Genomic DNA, 13,988 nt, shown 5'->3' on the forward strand with positions numbered 1-13,988 from the left:
AATGACGGAACTGGAAAGCCTGTCTAGAGTACAGGTGGGTGTGAGGTGGGATGGAGGAAGATTTGGGACATTGGTGGTGGGAATGTTGCACTGGTGAAGAGGGGTGTTCTTTACATGACTGAAACCTAATCACAATCATATTTGTTTAAATAAAAAAAAAACTGTAGGTTAGGGGCCAGAGAGATAGCACAGTAGTAAGGCATTTGCCTTGCATGCAGAAGGATGGTGATTTGAATCCCAGCATCCCATATGGTCCCTCAAGCTTGCCGGGGACAAGTTCTGAGCATAGAGCCAGGAGTAGCCCCTGAGCACTGCTGGGTGTAACCTCAAAACAAACAAAAACAAACAAAAATGAAAAAAAAATTGTAGGTTGTTTCATAGTGAATATACAAAAACAAACAAAAATCTTCCTATAATGTACTATACTGTTGCTATCCATTTTAGTTACATTAAACCTTCTTACCAACCACTGAAAATAGATATTGTTATATAATAAGATTCAAGACTCGACATCACTGTTAGTATGAGACACAATATATAATAATTAAACTTAGACAATTGCAGGTACCATGTTTGCACCTAGCTGTCTCTATAGACTCCCTTTATTTTGGAAAAGATGTAATCTCAGGAGGAGAGGGCAGGCCAAGTTCCAGCCCTGCTGAAGTCACTCTTGTTGTACCCATTGCCATTGTCATTAAAGGTCCTGCTATGCACAGACACCAATGTGACCAGAACTCCAACTATGTTGGAATTTAGGCTGATTCCAGCAGGATTTTATTTTTCTTTTTGAATGAGTATGGGCACCCTCCACCACTACACAAACACACACACATACACACACTCACACAACACTTCTAGTTTCTAGTTCTGGAAAACCTGGCAACTGAAAACAGGCACTACAAATGCCTCAAAATCAACAAAAGTGCTTAGAATTCCTTATTCATGGGACCAGAAACTCAATTTTTACTTAGTAATGTCATCCCTGTAGGAATACACCAAAATCTAGATGCCAGTGTGTATCTGAAGCCACTAATGTTCAGGAATAAACAAGTAATAGAATGGTCAACCAACCACAGAGTTTACTAAACCTGACAATCATTTAATAGCTTCATTGGAAATACAATAATTTTTTTAAAGTTACAAAGTTATTCATGATTGAGTTTTAGTCATACAATGTTCACCAGGGCACATATTCCCCTCCCCCAATGTCCCCAGTTTCCATCCTACCCTCCCCCCACACCTATTTCTGTGGCAGATACATTTCTTCTCTCTCTTCCCCCCACCTTTAATACTGTGGTTTGCAATATTTTTACTAAAGAGGTATCATGTGTATCACTTTGTGATCATTTCCAACTATCATAGTCATACTGATCTCTTCTCTGCCCTAAACTGCGCTATAAATCCCTCTATTTGTGCCAAGCCTCCAACCAAATACTATGCTGTTTTAATTACTACCATTTTGTAGTACAATTTGAGGTTGGGGAAAGTGATGGCTCCCATCTTCTTCTTTCTCAAAGATTGCTTTAGCTTTCTGGAAGGGTAGAGGTAAAGGGAAGGCAAGTATTGTTCCACATGAATTTCAAGAATGTCTGATCTATTTCTTTGAAAAATGTCGAAGCATATTTACTTGTAAACAAACTTATTATGATTATCTATGTATCAGCTATCTGATACATCCTCTTCAAATAATGTAGATTTAATTTTTTAACTTTATTTATTTATTAATCAACTCATTGGGTTTTATTTTGGGGGAAGGCAACACCCAGAAGCTCTTGGGGGTCACTCTTTGCTCTGTACTCAGAAATTGCCCCTGGCAGGCTAGGGGACTATAATGGGACTCCAGAAATCAAACTTGTTCCCTCCCAGGTCAGCCCCATACAAGACAAATGCCCTACTGCTGAGCTAACTCTCTGGCCCCAAGGAAATTTACTTTAAAAATAATTAAAGTTAAAGAACTGTCTGTCAAGGACTCAAGTTGGGTATAAAATATAACCTGGAATTATTGGCATATGCCTGAACCTTAATATCAAAGTGTTTTAAGTTATGATGCATAAATTTTAAAATACATGCATTAAATTTTGGGAATATCTAACTTTGAATCTAGGATGAATTATTAAATCATAAAATAAATAAATGACCTGGAGAATATTGGCATTGACATAGATTAATACACTCTGTAGAACTGCAGTTGAGTTTACTGTATATGAAATTATTGGCATAAGAGAGAAAGCTGTGTGACAAGAGATATAAAAATGAGCCAGAGGTAAGACAGTGCAAAACCATAAAAGGAACTGTCAGAGATATATTAGTACACTGAAAGTTTAAAATATACAATACTAGATAATAATTCAAATATAAGTTTATAGTATATTCTACATGGTAAAGCACAACTAGAAAAGCAAATATAGTGAAAACTACTACCAAAAAGTTTATTTTGTCTTGTTTTGTGCCATCCACAGCTTAGTTGTGAGTTTTTACTGGCTCTGTGCTCAGAGGTCACACCTAAAAGTCTCAAGTTACTATACATGGTCCCAACTATTGAAACTGGGTCAGCTGTATGCCAGGAAAGCACTCCACCTGTTGTATTACTGCTCCAGCCAAATAGTTTTTACTACTAAATATAGATTATAATTTAAGACATTTCTGACATATTAATTATAGCAAAATTATCAAATAGTATACATTTATTATTTGATTTCCTTATATTTAAGTGACAGTTTTGAAACATTTTAACAATATTTTGAGATTCATTACTCACAATTTTTTCAAGTTATTTTATGTTACTTTGATGAACATTTTATGGTATGAACTGTAATGTGAAATCTGCATAACATTGACAATTTTTAATATCTTTGTTTATATATTTTTTTCTCTATGTCACATATATGAATCATGTTACAAGGAAGTTTTATTTAAGAAAAATGTCTAAGAATGCTTTGAAATTAGAATAATTCAATTTTATTCATATCTTGCCATAGTTATAAACTTCTCAAACTATGAAGCTATATATATGTAAAAATATATATATATATATATATATAAGATCTTTATAATATGTCAAGGAACTTATTCATCAAAATTATTGAGAAGCACTATAACATATATTAGCATATTTATTCTACATGTCTATGCTTAGTTTATTATACATTTGCTGCTGATTGTTACATTCATATAAAACTTCTGTAAGTTTTTAAGTTCAATGAAACAGATAGATTGCACTCAGCTAAAATGTTGTAAGAGCATTTTAGTCATTTGTTTACACATATTTAAATTAAGTCAATGTAATGTAATATTTCCAAATTTAGTGTCCTCAATTTGCTTTTGGCTCTTGACCAGTTTTTAAGTCCCTTGTTTTTAATGTATATTAAATAAAAATGATTTAAAAATGCCAAAAATAAACTTAAAATGGTGTAGCTCCCATATCCATTTAATTTTATCCAAGAAGATCTAATTTATGTTGTCATACTGTTTTATTATCTCACTATATAACACTATTCTTGTGTTCAGTGGTCTACATACAATTCAGACACAGCCTGTGTCTCTATCCCCAAACTATGTTATATAACATAACTTTCATAGCTACACTTTATCTACTTTCAGAATGGGAACCTATTCTAATATTTGTCAAAAATATTGCTTCCTCCTTACTTAGAAGCTAAGGGTATTTTGGACCCTTTCTGACACAGTCACTAAACATTGTTGATGGTACTGACCAGCTAATCAATCATTGTATAGTAATTTTATGTAAATTGCATATATAATTGATTTGCTATTTAAGAACTAAACATACTTTTACCAAATGATGCAGCATTCATATCCCTTGATAAAAATCCAAAAGCTTTGAAATTATATGTACACACAAATATCTGACATTATATGTGTTTTTATATGATTGTGCTTGTGCATATGCATGCCACAGCATGGTTAGGTCTTTTAATGAGGAACGTAAGCTCTGGTAAACAAATTTCAGAGTTATAGGAGCCAGAGAGATAGGACAGAGGTAGGGTGTTTGCCTTGCATGCAGCCAACCTGGAATGGAACTGGGTTCAATTCTTGGCATTCCATATGGTCCCTGAGCCTGCTAGGAGAGATTTCTAAGCATAGATCCTGGAGTAATCCCTAAGTGCACCGAGGTGTGGGTTGTTTATAGAGAATGATGTCATTTCCTATGAGGCATTGGAACTAACACTAAGGGAAGTAGTCACTACAGTGGGATTGATTGTACTTATTGATTTTTCAGTGAAAAATGGTGGACTTTAGACCACAAAGATATTATGGGGTTTAAAGTATTTGTCTTGCATGCTGCCAACATTCATTCAATCCCAGACTTTACAGATGGTCCTCCAAGCTCCACAAGGAATAAGCCCTCAGTGAGAAGTAATTTATGAGCTCTGCCCACTATGGAAAATAACACTTTCCAAGGACTTGAGATAGAATATAAATGCTAAGGCAGTTCCCTTGCAGGTAAACTACACTGGTTTACTAAGCATAACCAGGGATCACTCCTTAGCATAGAGCCAAGAATAGCCCTAACCACAATAAAGTGTGATCCACTCCACTTACCCCACAAACTAGGGTTATGTGTAGGATAAGAAAAAAAAATTCCCGAAATGTATCTAAACATTTAAAAACCTCCTGCTTATACAACATATATTTATCCTTGTCAGTGTTTGGGAGTAAAGAAACTAATAGATAAGCAAACTCATATATATCATAAAGGATACTATTCGCAAAAAATAAGTGAGGTTTCAAATATTGGAAATCACAAGGTATTAGAACGAGACTACTTTTTAAAATGGCAAAAAGTGATATTCTAAAACAGGCATGATCCAATGATAATATAAAATTTCTGGTTGTGAGGAAATAAGAAATGAAACGTTAGAGCTTAATAAAGCATTATGGTAGTGAAGCAATCTGCATAATATCTAAAGATTTATATATGTCATTACATATCCAAAAGAATATTTGTATATATTATTGAATATATATTGCCTAATAATGAATCCAAATGTAAAAAAAGGGCTGGGAAGGTAATATTGTTTTAATATAAATACATCATGAAAGATGTTAATGCAGGGAGAACAAAGTTAATGTCATTTAAATATTTTGATAAAAGGAAGGAAGGAAGGGAGAAATGGAAATGTAAGAAAGAAAAAGTCAAAAAATAAATAATTTAGAAATGTTAGAGATAAACAGAAAACAACAATCCCAATTAACTGCCATTATTTTTAATATAAATTCTTTATTTAAGCACCATGATTACAAACATGATTGTAGTTGGGTTTCAATCAAACAGAATACCCCCTTCACCAGTGCGACATTCCTATCACCATTGGCCCCCTCCCACCTTCCCATCCCCTGCCTGTATTCGAGATAGGCATTTTACCAGAGTTGTTTATTTTTGTTTAGTAAGCTGTTTTTGTTTCTTTCTTTCTTAAAGGATAAATGTTAGTGGCGTGAGAGTGGCAATCGCCATTGTTTACATAGGCCCAGCAAAATATGGGGAAAACAGAAAAAGAACCTTGGCATAATTACAAGGAGGCCTCACCGCTGAAGTTTTCTGGCATAAGTCCAACTTTGGGCTCCAGGCATACCAGGCTGCCCAACCCCTGAGATATTCTCCGTGGTCCCAGTGAAACTTTTTCACATATTAGCTGTTGTTGGTGTCAGGTTCCTGTAGTTAAAAATTCTGGTTTCTATGCATTTCCTTCATCGAGTCAAAAATAACTCTGAAATGGCATTATTTAAAAAATTCCCTTTATAAATAATAACTATAATTTTCTGTAATATTTACAGTATAGTTTAAATGAACAGTTTAAAAATAAACTCAAGATTAGGCTGGATAAATTGTACAGTGGATAGGATAGGATCCTTCTCTTGCATGTGATTGAGCCAAACTCATTCCCCGGCACTAGTTTGTCCCCTGAGCATTGCCTGGACTGATCCCTAAGTGCAGAGCCAAGTATATTCCATGAGCATTACCAAAAGTGGTCCCCAAAATATATGTGTGTTATATATAACATACATACATATATAAAAATATATATTTATATGTAATATATGTGTGTATATATATGAATATATACATACATAAATTCATAAAGAACTGTTTAAAGTATCAACAACATGTCTTTTACAAAAGGCACAATCTAAATATGATAATATTAAAAATAAAGTGAATTTGAAATATATGTTTTTAGGAGTAATTGGGCTACAACCAGCAGTTCTCAGAAGTTACTCCTGACTCTGCACTTAGCACTCACTTCTGACAGGTTCTGGGGACTAAATGGGATAAGAAGACTGAACCTAAGTTGACTATATGCAAAGTAAGCACTCTACCTGATGTACTATCACTCTGGATCAAATAAATAGTTTTAAATAAAGAAAATAATTAAAAATAAAATAATGGCAGTTTGTAGTTCAAGACATTGTCTCAATAAGAAAAAATTTGAACACCTAAAAGACCAACAACTCTGCTTACATGTACTAGAAAATTTAGATCATATTATTTTGTATTTTTTAAAGATTTATTTAAAGATTGCATATGCTATTATCAATAAATAATATATTTGTCAAAATACTGCAGTATCTATATAGATCAATATGCAGGTATGGAACTCAAGGAACTCAAGAAGACAACAATTTGTTGAGAGGCCAGAGTAAAGCAGGTAGAGAGCTTGCCTTGTATGTGGCTGACCTGCTCATTTCCTGGCACCAATGTAGCCAATGTGTCCTACCAATGGTGATTGCTATGCATGGATATAGGAGTAAACTCCAAATATCAGAGTGTGGCCCCTCATCCCAAATATAAATATGTTAAAATTTAGGACATGAAAACTGGTAAGGATAAATTAATTCAGAATCTTAGTAATTAGAATAGCATATTCTGACATTTTTTTCACTGCCACCATCTGGCCTTGGTATTAAAAATCAATTCCACGGCAGTCATCAAATCCTGGTGCACTAAGAAGCATGTCCAAACTATTATTCTCTCAATAACTTTAGTAGAGCTGACCTTTGTTCTTGCAGAAACAGGCTCAATTCAAACAAGAAGGAACCTGTCATGCCATTTCTCTGCTACAATATTCATTAGTTGAGGGCCATGATCTCCTGTGTCTCTACAGAAGATTCTTGTTAACAAGACTCAACTCAGCAATCTGCTCTTTCTCTGTTCCTCAGTAACATTCTTTTCTCAAGATAACAAATTCTTAAATGAGCCCTTTTCTTTTGGTTGCCCTTCCCTTCAAAGGCTACTCTGTTAGAGTAGAAAAGACAATGCTTTAGAGCATGATATTTAAAACTCCCCATGAAGCCAAGCAGATACTACAGAGGTAAGGGCTGACAGGCACCGTATAAGCCTTTTTATCATTTGAATCTCTGCAACTCAGAACGAATCTAATCTCTGGAGTCCCCTAAGAACTATTTTAGTGACCCTGATAACTTCCAACATTATAGGCCTTATCCATGGGTCCTAGTAATAAAACACAAGCCAGACTGGCTGAGTATTACAGGGAATGGCTCCTGTCCCCACTGAACATCATTTGATAGGTTCTCCTCTAAAAAAAAAAAAAAGGGGGGAGAGACAAAGCAAACAAGCAAATAATACCTAGTAATCCTGACCCACCTTTACTATTGAATCTGCCTTATGGGCATTGCCATTAGCACAAAATATTTACCATAAAAAACCTTTTGTAACTCTGGGCATGCAACAATTATCTAGAAGTTGTGGACATCTCTTCTTATAGTCAAAACTTTCAGGACATATTTTACATCTCTCAAATAATTTTGAAAAATGTCATCAGATTTATTACATATATGCAAAATATATCAAAGAAGACATGCATATGCTGAATAAAATTTTCTTGTGAAAAATAGTATTATTGTTTGAGAATTCTTCAATGTTAGTTTGATTTCTTTCTATTAGGTTAAAATAAGCTTCAGCATTTAAGCAAGTAGGATAGCATATGATCTGTATAAAAATTATTAATCAAGATCAATTATTTTGTAGTTATAATTTTTATTCAGATCATATGCTATCCTACTTGCTATGAGGACAGGAAAGAGAATAGCTGCAAGGGTGTCAGCCTAACATGTGTTACATACAGATTAAATTTCCAGCTTCATGATCTCCTGAGAATCACCTGGTTTATTTACCACTGGGTTTATCGTTGGAGACCTCCAGCAATACACAACATGAGGAACAGGGCATCATTTACCTAACTGGTCAAAAATTTGTAGTAGGGAACTTCTTACCATGACTCAGAAAGTGCCCACTCTAATTCATTTTTAAAAATTTGCTATTTTTATTTGACATCCAGATCATGATCATTATTTTCTCCATTGATTTACCTGACTTTTAACCAACAGCTCTAAAAGAGACCTTAGGTTATAGGAAAAGTTTCGTCTATAAAGGGCACCATTTTGAATTGAACTGAGGTGTGTGAGCAAAGGAGGATTGGCTATTGGCTATGGCCAATGTTTAGACTAAAAATATTCAGTTTTGAATTATATGGAGGTGTGTATGCCCAGCCAAGATTATGGCCATGCCAGTTCACTTTATGGCCACACATTACTCCTAGACAGGGAGACCCAAAACAACACATTAAAAAACAGCACCGGGGCCGGAGAGATAGCATGGAGGTAAGGCGTTTGCCTCTCATGCAGAAGGTCATCGGTTTGAATCCCGGCGTCCCATATGGTCCCCCGTGCTTGCTAGGAGCAACTTCTGAGCATGGAACCAGGAGTAACCCCTGAGCAACTGCCGGGTGAGACCCAAAAAAACAAAAAAAAGAAAACAGCACCATACTACAGATGTCACAATGGGAAACAATGCAGATTCCCACCACACCTCATAATGGAGATACTAGTTCTGAAAACTCAATCAACGTCAGGGATCCTACATAACCTCTCTGATTCAGACTTTAGAGAGGAAATTTTGAGGTTCTTTAATGACAAAAAGGAAACCATGAAATGGACAGCGCATAAGATTCCAAAGAATATTAAAGTAGTGGGGTCGGCGAGATAGCATGGAGGTAAGGGCATTTTTCCTTGCATACAGGAGGTTGGTGGTGCAAATCCCAGCATCCCATATGGTCCCCAGAGCCTGCCAGGAGCGATTTCTGAGCATAGAGCCAGGAGGAACCCCTGAGCACTTCGCGTGTGACCCACCCTCAAAAAAAAAAAAAGAATATTAAAGCAGAAATGAAAAAAGCTTCAAAAAATATCAAGGCTAAAAATCTTGGTAGGCATAAAAAGTCTATGCAGCAGAGTAACATCAACTTAGTGCAGAATTGGTGAGCTAAAAGATGAGTTGCATAGCCTCACCATACAAAAAAAAAAAAAGAGAAACTGGAAAAGAGTATTAAAGTAAATTAACAGAAGATGAAAAATATCCTCAAATATAAAGAACAAACTAGACCTTTGGAATAAAATCAACAGAAAAAAATAAGAATCATTGGGGTTCCAGAGAGCCAGAAAGAAAACCTGCATTAAGAATAAACAAAGACATTATTGCTGAGAAGTTTTCAGAGTATATATTATTATATCCTGGATGCCCGAAGAGTAACCAACTAAAAGAGATACACAGAAAAGCACCCTCAGAAACATATTAGTCACAATGATAAAAACCAGAAATACAGATAGAATACTGAAAGCAGCAAGATCAAAAAGGAAAATTACATACAAAGAAGTATACTTAAGATTCACAACAGATTTATCAACTGCAATACTGAAGACTCAAATATAATGGTGGAATATAGTTAAGAACAATAAAATGAATATTTTTCCAGGAATATGTTACCCAGCCAGAACTTTATTTAGGTATAAAGAAAGGATGCACAGCTTTATGAATAAAAACATGGCAGGAACTTTACAGACTTAATGACAACCTTAAAAGTATAACTGAAGGGTTTATTTTAAGGCAGTGCAAACTGAAGCAAAACACCAAACTCATAAAAAAAAAAAGATGACACTTAATTCCATTGAAGTCTTCTTTCTCAATGTCAGAAGAATGAATGCCACAGATAAGAGACATAAAGTAGAATAATGGATCAGAAAATTAAATCCATATTTTGCTGCCTTCAAGAAATACATCTTAATAGGCAGAGCAAACAGATTCAAAGTCACAGTTTGGAGGAAAATCATTTAAGCAAACAACTTCCTTAAAAAGTTGGGTTGCCAAATTAATATCATAGAAACAGATTTTAGGCCTATAAAGGTTATAAGACAGAGATGATCACTTAATAAACAAGGGATTTGTACACCAACAAGAAATCACACTCCTGAACATACATGTACCCAATGAATAACAACAACAAAAAAAAATCAGTGAAAGGAAGAATTGTTTCTTCGAAAAAATAAACAATATCTATAAAGCATTAGCAAGACTCAAAAAAAGAATCATAATAAACAGAATCAGGGGTCAGAGCAATGTCACAAGCAGTAGGGTGTCTGCCTTGCACACGCTAACCTAGGAATGACCGCTATTCGATCCCCTAGCTTATATTGTCCTCCAAGCCAGGGGTGATTTCTGAGTGCATAGCCAGGAGTAACTCCTGATTGTCACCAGGTGTGGCCCCCAAGAAACAAAACAAAATAAAACAAACCCAGAATTAGAAATGAAACAAGGGATGTCATGAAAATTACTACAGAAATTCAAAAAAAAATAATCAGAGATTACTTTGAGAATTTTTATGTCATAAAACAGGAGAACCTGGAATAAATGGATAAATTCTTAGATGCCTGTTATCTCCCAAGTAATAACAAAGTTGACCTGTAATACCTGAGAAGACATATAGTTATTGAGATCATTGTAATGGTAATCAGAGGCTTCCCCAAAACAAAAGCCCAAGTCCAGATTGATTCATTAGTGAATTTTTTCACTGCTGGTGGGAATGCTGTCTAGTTTAGCCTTTCTTTGAAACAATATTAAGATTCCTCAAAAAAAAAAAAAAAAAACCCTAAAAATTTAGCTTCTGTATGATCTAGCAATACTACTCCTAGGGATATGCACAAAAATAAAATACAAAAATGTCCTCTGTACTCCTATGTTATTGCAGCATTAATTACAATAACTATAATCTTGAAACAAAACAGGTGCCAGACAATAGATGAGTGGTTAATGAAATTGTGGTACATATACATAATGAAAAACTATGCAGTTAATAGGAAGAATGAAGTCATGAATTTTGCTTATTCATGGATTAACATGAAAATTAGAGGGAGAGGGATAGATATAGAATATTTTCACTCATCTGTGGGCTATAAAATTTTTAAAATATGGTAACAATATCCTAAAACAATATTTCAGAGGAGATGAGGGCTAAGAGGGCCAGTTCATGGTATAAAGCTTGCCACAAAAAGCAATGAGTGCAGTTAGAATAGAAAAGCATCCACTATAAGAATAATAATTGGAACTGTGTACTTGGACAGGAACTGATTGCTGAAGGGGAAAGGTGGTCCCAGAACAAAAGAATATGGACAATACATTAACAATCAATAAAATTTGTCTTCTAATTAATACTTCCAAATAGTCAAATATAGTATCTAAAACACAGAATATTATACTTCTGAGGAAATTCCTTGTAGCAAAATTTAGAAATATTGCTAAAATAATTAATCCTTATTTATTTTTTGCCAGAATTTACTATAATCAAAAGGATTAACATTATATCAATTATAAATAATTCCAGTGATCTGGAGTAACAGCATTATGATTTACTCTCTATAATAGAACTAAGAATTTGTAATAATAGCTTCTTTAGATATTATGGAACAACTTATATTTCAACTAAGATATAGTATGGAGTGTCCTTTATGCTTTTACATTTTTATCATCAAAAAATTTACCTCATGTTAATGTATTTTAATCTGATAGTGTTTTATAATTTTTCTTCCCATTTCTTAGATTTTTGGTTTAAATATTTTTCATTTATATGATAGGATTTATAATACTGGTAGATATACTTTCATTCATACATTATTTTATGATCATACTCATCATCAAAAAACACCCCTCACTTCATAAATCCTCCCAGACTACACTTTTCATGCCCCATGTAAACTCAGTTCTATAAAATATTCTCCAATATTGATGATGCTGGACTTTTATTCCCTTACTATGTTTCTTTATATCCCACATATGGGTTTTCTTTAATTTACAGTGACAATTAAAATATCTACAAACAAATAAATAAGTAAAGCTAACGTTTTTAGGAGAATAAAAAACATAGCTCAAATTTTGTGACTTTTGTTTTAACATAATACTAATACTTAAAAAATAGTTATGCTATACGAACAATTGCAATTCCAATTTTTGGGTTACTAAAAGGCCTCTTTCTTTTAAGAAAATGTTCCTAATTTTTCTCAACTCTGTTAGCTGTCAAAGAGAGCTAAATTCCATTGGATTCAGTAATTCTAAAGAACTGATTAAGAGCATCTTGTTCCCAATTTTTATTTTGTTTTATTTTGTTTTAGGTAAAAATGATTTCTAATTAATAAAAACTAATAATAATGTGTTTCTTATCATTGATTTAAAGCAAAATTGTAGGAATACAGTATTTTTAATAAATCTGAAATTTGGGTTTATGTACTAGACATAAGATTTTAAAGTGGAATGTAGTTTATATGTGTATATATGCATAATTGCATATGTATAGATGTGTGTGTAAAATTTAAAAATATAAGAGCCATTAGCAGTAAATGTGAATTTTAGCTTAAAATACTTGGATTTTTTTCTAATGCTACATAATAACTATAATTTTTATCTGATGGAAGGTAGTTTTGTGCTCAAAAAATTTCAGACTTGAAGTGAAAACTAGTCATGGGACAGAATCCAAAAACCAGCTACCTGCTGTTCAAGAAAAATTACACATACAAGACATTTTATTCAACCCACCAATTATATGCAAAAGATTTAGGTCATAATACTTTGGATCTGAATTAAATACCTGAGTGTGACAGGCTACATTCAGACATAATATTCTCTGAATTGGGGTGGGGGAATAAGGGACGTACCAAGACCAAATAGGTGTAAGACCACTAAGTAGTAAGCTAGGCACAGAGGGGAAAACTTATTCTAGCAGCCCCGGGAGTAAGGGAAGAGGATATGGGAAGAAGGACGGGAACAGAGGTGGAGGGAAGACAATTCGGTGATGAGAATTCCCCTGATTTTATGTTAATATGTACCTAAAATATTATTGTCAACTATATGTAAGCCACTATGATTAAAATAAAAATTATATTTAATAAAAATAATAAAAATGTTATTTAAATTTTATAGCATAAAACATAAAATAGATATAAACAAGCAAATTAAACTTTTCTAAATATGTTTTAAATTTTTTTCATCATTCCCCAAATTTTTGTCTGTTTCAAATATGTCTAAATTAAAAATAAGTAATTCATCTATAAGAGATATAGTGTCCAATCAATGAATAATAAAATAAAATTCACATGGTGGATCAATCTATACTTCATGTTTCTAACCCTTGAGGCTGATGGTCTGAAGTAGATGGGGTAGCCAAAGGACTAAAAAGCCATGCCAGTCAGAAGAGAGACATAAAGCCAGTCTGTGTCTGGTAGTATCTCTGAGTGCCTGAAAGCCAGAACTGTTTTTTATTTAACCCAGTACAAGATTCACCAGAAGGGGGAAGTTTGAGAGAGACAAAATAACAATCCATACAAAATACTATCAAAAGAGTGATTTAGGGGCTGGGCGGTGGCGCTGGAGGTAAGGTGCCTGCCTTGCCTGCTCTAGCCTAGGATGGACCGCGGTTCGATCCCCCGGCGTCCCATATGGTCCCCCAAGCCAGGAGCGACTTCTGAGCGCATAGCCAGGAGTAACGCCTGAGCCTCAAATGGGTGTGGCCCAAAAACCAAAAAAAAAAAAAAAAAGAGTGATTTAGGGGCCAGAGCGGTGGTGCAAGCCTTGCGTACGCTAGCCTAGGACAGACCGAGGTTTGATTCCCCATATGGTCCCCCAAGCCCAG

Source organism: Suncus etruscus, chromosome 14, assembly GCF_024139225.1.
Source record: "Suncus etruscus isolate mSunEtr1 chromosome 14, mSunEtr1.pri.cur, whole genome shotgun sequence".
NCBI lineage: Eukaryota > Metazoa > Chordata > Mammalia > Eulipotyphla > Soricidae > Suncus > Suncus etruscus.